The sequence below is a fragment of the Gigantopelta aegis genome, chromosome 12, assembly GCF_016097555.1.
Source record: "Gigantopelta aegis isolate Gae_Host chromosome 12, Gae_host_genome, whole genome shotgun sequence".
Lineage (NCBI taxonomy): Eukaryota > Metazoa > Mollusca > Gastropoda > Neomphalida > Peltospiridae > Gigantopelta > Gigantopelta aegis.
The window spans coordinates 546,800-555,385 of NC_054710.1; positions in this window are offsets into that span (position 1 = coordinate 546,800).

Sequence of the window (8,586 nt, forward strand, 5' to 3'; positions counted from 1 at the left end):
AAACTTACACAAGCTCGGTAAATAAACACTACAAACTTACACAAGCTCGGTAAATAAACACTACAAACTTACACAACCTCGGTAAATAAACACAACAAACTTACACAAGCTCGGTAAATAAACACTACAAACTTACACAAGCTCGGTAAATAAACACTACAAACTTAACAAGCTCGGTAAAAAAACACAACAAACTTACACAAGCTCGGTAAATAAACACTACAAACTTAACAAGCTCGGTAAATAAACACTACAAACTTACACAAGCTCGGTAAATAAACACTACAAACTTACACAAGCTCGGTAAATAAACACTACAAACTTAACAAGCTCGGTAAATAAACACTACAAACTTAACAAGCTCGGTAAATAAACACTACAAACTTAACAAGCTCGGTAAATAAACACTACAAACTTAACAAGTTCGGTAATAATAATTACAGATAATTTAAACTGATCTTAAATGAAGGTATAGATGTTAATTTTTTTTTTTATCTTAAGCCAAAACCACGTCCATCCTGCTCCCGGAAATTGCCGAAGATGTCGACCCCCTAAACCCACCCACTGCACACGCGCCTGAATATATGTTTATAAACACATGGAAAATGAAATAATTTAAGGTTATAATTTATAATATCAATCTGTAATATTTAGTGTACATAATTATGTTTATTTAATGGGCATAAACAGGGCAGCAGGAACCATAGTTTAACCATAGTTTAAGAGGAATGGGGGGGGGGGGGGGAACTAACGTAGGATCTCCCCACCCCACCCTGGGAGGGGGGAGGGTGCGGGCAGAATTCTTTTCTCCGGTTCTAACGGACCTGACAAAGTCGAAATGTGCTCTGGGATATATCATTCATCCATTGCATAAGTTCACGCCACGCGAGTGAAAACAACGTGGGCCAAGTCAAAACTTTACATGTCATGTATTTGTTACAGCGAATGATTACGGAATGTTCGAAATGTAATGTTTGTAAAACAACCAAAAAAGTTGACTGGTTCTCTGGTATGTATAATATGCAACCAAATGTGTGATTTATATGGAAATGTGGAGGTAACCAGTCTATTAAAATAAAAAGTATTCGGAACACTTCGGCCAATTTCGTTACCAGTATACAGCTACATTGGTAGTACTCGATTAGGTGATGGGAATTCAGTGGTCACTATTATTTAATAATAATTTAAAAAAAAAAAATATATATATACCTATATCGAGCCAAGTGTTAACCAAAATCCTATGTGGTTGTTGCTTTTAGAGCATGGTGGCATAAATTGCATTCAAGTTAAATTTCAACAGTGCTGCGTTTGCACGTGCACACTAATATCTGTCAGTTTTGATTCGATTCTGGGTCGTTTCGTCAATAATGAAACGAAAATAACGTGGACCAGACGTCGTGAGCCTCACATTTTGTTCTGGAGTAGTGAAACTGTATTATTTGAGTTGTTCAAATGCAGTTTGATGTAATTTTATCAGCGTGTGTGTTAGGGCTGTACTGTATTGGGATTCATTAAGACTCAAGGACGTAGTTTATATTTTAGTTGTTCAAATGCAGTTTGATGTAATTTTATCAGCGTGTGTGTTAGGGCTGTACTGGTATTGGGATTCATTAAGACTCAAGGACGTAGTTTATATTTTAGTTGTTCAAATGCAGTTTGATGTAATTTTATCAGCGTGTGTGTTAGGGCTGTACTGGTATTGGGATTCATTAAGACTCAAGGACGTAGTTTATATTTTAGTTGTTCAAATGCAGTTTGATGTAATTTTATCAGCGTGTGTGTTATGGCTGTACTGGTATTGGGATTCATTAAGACTCAAGGACGTAGTTTATATTTTATCAGCGTGTGTGTTAGGGCTGTACTGGTATTGGGATTCAGTAAGACTCAAGGACGTAGTTTATATTTCTCGGGATGGGAAAAGTATGGTTTAAGTAGTAAAATGCCATTTCCTAGAAGGAAAAAAATATATATATTTAGATTCCCTAAACACGTCTAAACCACGCGGTTAATACAGGTATATAACAGCTTGACAGGTGTACCACAGGGGGAAAGATCGACTACATTCCCCCAGTATGGATACGAAAAGACTTTAGTCAAGTGTTGAAGGATTTAAAACACAATGCGTTGCAACCGAACATGGCAAGTGCAAACATAACAGGAAGTGTTAATAACAGTCGCGCAGCCCTGCGCTTCCCCGAATAAACACGTGCTCATCAAATATAATAAACAACAGACATACCTTCAGGATTCAGGCCCGTAGCCGGGTGTGTGTGTGTGTGTGTGTGTGTGTGTGTTATGCTTATGGTCAGGCACGAAGTGCCTCGCACGGGGTCGCGAAGCGCCCGAGTTTATTAGGGGCGGTCCGGGGACATGCTGAAAAAAAGGTCACCGGTAGGGGGTCGACCGACCCCCTATAGGCTACGGACCTGAAATTTCAATGTTAATTATGACAATAAAAGTTCCATCCTTTCTCTTTTCTTTTTTGTTTGGGGGGGGGGGGGGGGAGGGGGGAGTGGTGGTTTGTTTTGTTTTATATACAGGTGTAGTTAAATGAAAAGTGTAGGTATATCATGATACACCTACACTTTTCCTCCAAATATATAGGTGTATTGTAATATACCTCCACTTAATAGGAAAAGTGTAGGTGTATCAGTGAATACACCTATAGTTTTAACAAGAAACCATGACAACGAGACCGGAAGTGGGGTATAACGATCGATACGTGGCCACTCGCACAGCTAAAGGGGCATTCCCATTACGCGATTAATCGCACCGGCTTATCGCATGCGATGAAATCGTACTCGGTACTTTGAGAACACCTATCGTCTAACCCATCATTCTATGAACATGTTATATGTTATTCATGTCGGAATCGTACCGATTAGAACATTTCTTACGACAAATCGTAAACTCTCAATCAAATCACATTAAAGCTCAACCGTTCAGTTTTGTTACCTCTTGAGGTTTTTGCTTTACTTATAAACATGTCAAAAAGTCCGGATTTGATGGGTCCATAAAACCTATTATTGTCCAGATGCGGCCAGTAACTGTTTTGGTACATAATACCATCAGTACATTGTCTACATTCGTGTGTTATTTATTTCAGTGGCAATTTGTATGCACTTAAATTTCTCGCAAAATATTTTTAGACTGATGAGCTTTGTTTGACCTCATGAAATCTTATGACGCAACCCCCCCCCCCCCCCCCAAACCCCACTCCACCCCACCCCGTCTCACACGACAAATTGCACGCGACAAGTCGGTGCGACAAATCACATCATGAGAACGCTACTATACGACTCAAGCGAAGACGCCGCTTGTTAAGGAACATAATTTATTTATTTAAAGCTAGTCTCTGGTTACCATATTATAACATCGTGGACACATGTGAAATACAAGCTCAAATGCACTTTTTAAATAACTGGTGTGTGTTCATATGTGAAATACAAGCTCAAATGCACTTTTTAAACAACTGGTGTGTGTTCACTATCAACGGAGATTGTCAGTAGCATACGCTCGATTTGTCGCCTGCGCCGCCATTACTCTGCCAAGCACAAACGACAGTATGCTGTCAGTTTCAGTTATCACGTACGTTTGCGGATTTGAAATTGTAGAGGTTGCCTCAAAAATTAAATGAGAAATGTTGCGTTGTACGAAGAACGTTCGATTGAGGATAGGGTGCTAGGGTTTTTCGTTAAAACCGGTTTGATCTTGACAACGTATTATCGACTATGTACATTCGTATTTCAGAATTATTATTGGACATGTATAACGTGTTAGTGGAACTATCACAGTTTAGGTTATATAAAATATTAATCATCAAGGGCGTAGACTAAAGCAATTGGTCCACTTTCAGAACTAAAACATACAGGCTTATACATATTGAGTTTCTGGTGGTGCAAAATTTGACACCTCTCTCCCCCCCCCCCCCCCCCCCCCCCAGGTCCAGATCACGCTACGCCCCTGATGAATCATGTATATTTGGGGTTTTTATATATATATATATATATATATATATATATATATATATATTTATCATATCACTACTAAGGAATAGCATTGGACAAGCCCATTACATAAATCACATATTTTGAGACATAAGTATGCAAATATTCAGAACATAAGTATGCAAATTACATTATTACGCAAATTATATACCAAAATGTGGAACTATTTTCACCTGTCAAAATTGTTGACGAACAAACATGGCGTCTTTTGAAGTTGTCTTTTGCAAGTATGCAAAGTATGAGAAAATCCCCGCGATTGCAGAGACGTTATTCCAAAAATGTGGGCAAACACACACAATACCCTTCGATGTCCCGTTGAAGTTTTCAAGTTTTATTCTTCAAAACAACCGCGAAACGTTTGTGCTGACGACCCATTCTACATTGCTACACACACACACACACACACACACACACACACACACACTCGGTATGCCGAAAGCAGGATAACAGTGGTTCCTCGGGCAATGCATTGGTAGAAATAAACTTGCTGGACTGATGAAAAAACATGTGTTCGAGTGGTAATATTTGTACTACTAAACGACTGACGAACCACTCTGCACACAAATATCTGGTCCAAAAACTGAAAGACAATCACGTTCCTGCTCATTAAAACATGCAGATAACAGGACACAAAAATATTCATTCAGTTAATGCATACAGCCATATAAATCACGACCAACACAAAGAACTGTCGCACATTCTGTCCGCGATATCTACATCTTGTGAATCCTCAAGTTTGGTTCCCGCGTGTTCGTCTTCGAAGGAAATCCGACAACACTTTTAAATTCGAAACAAACACAGATCATCAATATTTCCGGCGGTGTGAACACCATGTTTGGAGGCAATGTCAGTGGGGGCAACATCGTAATAAATGTGGTTCAGCCTAAAAGTCCTGTTGTCCCCATAACACAACGAAGAATCATTTTTGACAGTGATTCCGACGGCGACTGAACTTGATGAAACCCTTAAATAGGTCAGTGATGTAGATACGCCTATGTTTGACAATGACGTAGTATTCAGCAAAATGCCGCGAAAAGTTATTTTGAAAAATTTGGCTAATGAAATTATAATAAAATAATTTCATTGTTTATATATAAAACTGTTAAATTAGTATTAAATTGTTTAAATAGCTACAATCGTTCTGTCCGCTTTTAACCTAGTTTCAGAAAGCATAGATAACCTTCAAGGTGTATTGACAAACCGATTATAAGCTGAGTGATTGACATGTACATGTATTCATACGTCATAACAAATTGTTACGTCCGAGCGTTGGGGTTTTGTTTATTAATCATTTAAGTGAAAAATAAACAAAATTGACAGTGATATGATAAATAGAATTCGTCACTCGTATTTTTTAATATGGTAAATATCAACCTCGGCCTGTTAATCTGTATTTGTCTCGCCAAAGGCTCGACAAATACAGATTAACGAAGCCTCGGTTGATATTTCCCATATTAAAAAATACTCGTGACGAATCCTCTATTTATCGGGGTTCAATAATACGGGAATATTGCAATGTGCACAATTAGGAGAGTTAGTTTTATTAATTTTAAGTTTGACAGTGTTTAGACCAAGTGGCACTCCCATCATGAGACAGGCTATACTTTTAGTAGGTTTTAAGTTTGACATTGTTTAGACCAAGTGGCACTCCCATCCTGAGACAGGCTATACTTTTAGTAGGTTTTAAGTTTGACATTGTTTAGACCATCTGGCACTCCCATCGTGAGACAGGCTATACTTTTAGTAGGTTTTAAGTTTGACATTGTTTAGACCATCTGGCACTCCCATCCTGAGACAGGCTATACTTTTAGTAGGTTTTAACTTTGACATTGTTTAGACCAACTGGCACTCCCATCCTGAGACAGGCTATACTTTTAGTAGGTTTTAAGTTTGACATTGTTTAGACCATCTGGCACTCCCATCCTGAGACAGGCTATACCTTTAGTAGGTTTTAAGTTTGACATTGTTTAGACCAACTGGCACTCCCATCCTGAGACAGGCTATACTTTTAGTAGGTTTTAAGTTTGACATTGTTTAGACCATCTGGCACTCCCATCCTGAGACAGGCTATACCTTTAGTAGGTTTTAAGTTTGACATTGTTTAGACCAACTGGCACTCCCATCCTGAGACAGGCTATACTTTTAGTAGGTTTTAAGTTTGACATTGTTTAGACCAACTGGCACTCCCATCGTGAGACAGGCTATACTTTTAGTAGGTTTTAAGTTGGACATTGTTTAGACCAACTGGCACTCCCATCCTGAGACAGGCTATACCTTTAGTAGGTTTTAAGTTTGACATTGTTTAGACCAACTGGCACTCCCATCCTGAGACAGGCTATACCTTTAGTAGGTTTTAAGTTTGACATTGTTTAGACCAACTGGCACTCCCATCCTGAGACAGGCTATACTTTTAGTAGGTTTTAAGTTGGACATTGTTTAGACCAACTTTTTTTTTTTTTTAATTGTTTGTTTTAGCAAAATAGACAATGCCAAGGGCAAATAAACACTACAAACTTACACAAGCTCGGTAAATAAACACTACAAACTTAACAAGCTCGGTAAATAAACACTACAAACTTACACAAGCTCGGTAAATAAACACTACAAACTTACACAAGCTCGGTAAATAAACACTACAAACTTACACAAGCTCGGTAAATAAACACTACAAACTTACACAAGCTCGGTAAATAAACACTACAAACTTAACAAGCTCGGTAAATAAACACTACAAACTTACACAAGCTCGGTAAATAAACACTACAAACTTACACAAGCTCGGTAAATAAACACTACAAACTTAACAAGCTCGGTAAATAAACACAACAAACTTACACAAGCTCGGTAAATAAACACTACAAACTTACACAAGCTCGGTAAATAAACACTACAAACTTACACAAGCTCGGTAAATAAACACTACAAACTTAACAAGCTCGGTAAATAAACACTACAAACTTACACAAGCTCGGTAAATAAACACTACAAACTTAACAAGCTCGGTAAATAAACACTACAAACTTAACAAGCTCGGTAAATAAACACTACAAACTTACACAAGCTCGGTAAATAAACACTACAAACTTACACAAGCTCGGTAAATAAACACTACAAACTTACACAAGCTCGGTAAATAAACACAACAAACTTACACAAGCTCGGTAAATAAACACAACAAACTTACACAAGCTCGGTAAATAAACACTACAAACTTACACAAGCTCGGTAAATAAACACTACAAACTTACACAAGCTCGGTAAATAAACACTACAAACTTACACAAGCTCGGTAAATAAACACTACAAACTTAACAAGCTCGGTAAATAAACACTACAAACTTACACAAGCTCGGTAAATAAACACTACAAACTTACACAAGCTCGGTAAATAAACACAACAAACTTACACAAGCTCGGTAAATAAACACTACAAACTTAACAAGGTCGGTAAATAAACACTACAAACTTACACAAGCTCGGCAAATAAACACTACAAACTTAACAAGCTCGGCAAATAAACACTACAAACTTAACAAGCTCGGTAAATAAACACTACAAAGTTAACAAGCTCGGCAATAAACACTACAAACTTACACAAGCTCGGTAAATAAACACTACAAACTTACACAAGCTCGGTAAATAAACACTACAAACTTACACAAGCTCGGTAAATAAACACTACAAACTTAACAAGCTCGGCAAATAAACACTACAAACTTACACAAGCTCGGTAAATAAACACTACAAACTTAACAAGCTCGGCAAATAAACACTACAAACTTACACAAGCTCGGTAAATAAACACTACAAACTTACACAAGCTCGGTAAATAAACACTACAAACTTACACAAGCTCGGTAAATAAACACTACAAACTTAACAAGCTCGGTAAATAAACACTACAAACTTAACAAGCTCGGTAAATAAACACTACAAACTTACACAAGCTCGGTAAATAAACACTACAAACTTACACAAGCTCGGTAAATAAACACTACAAACTTACACAAGCTCGGTAAATAAACACAACAAACTTACACAAGCTCGGTAAATAAACACAACAAACTTACACAAGCTCGGTAAATAAACACTACAAACTTACACAAGCTCGGTAAATAAACACTACAAACTTACACAAGCTCGGTAAATAAACACTACAAACTTACACAAGCTCGGTAAATAAACACTACAAACTTAACAAGCTCGGTAAATAAACACTACAAACTTACACAAGCTCGGTAAATAAACACTACAAACTTACACAAGCTCGGTAAATAAACACAACAAACTTACACAAGCTCGGTAAATAAACACTACAAACTTAACAAGCTCGGTAAATAAACACTACAAACTTACACAAGCTCGGCAAATAAACACTACAAACTTAACAAGCTCGGCAAATAAACACTACAAACTTAACAAGCTCGGTAAATAAACACTACAAACTTAACAAGCTCGGCAATAAACACTACAAACTTACACAAGCTCGGTAAATAAACACTACAAACTTACACAAGCTCGGTAAATAAACACTACAAACTTACACAAGCTCGGTAAATAAACACTACAAACTTAACAA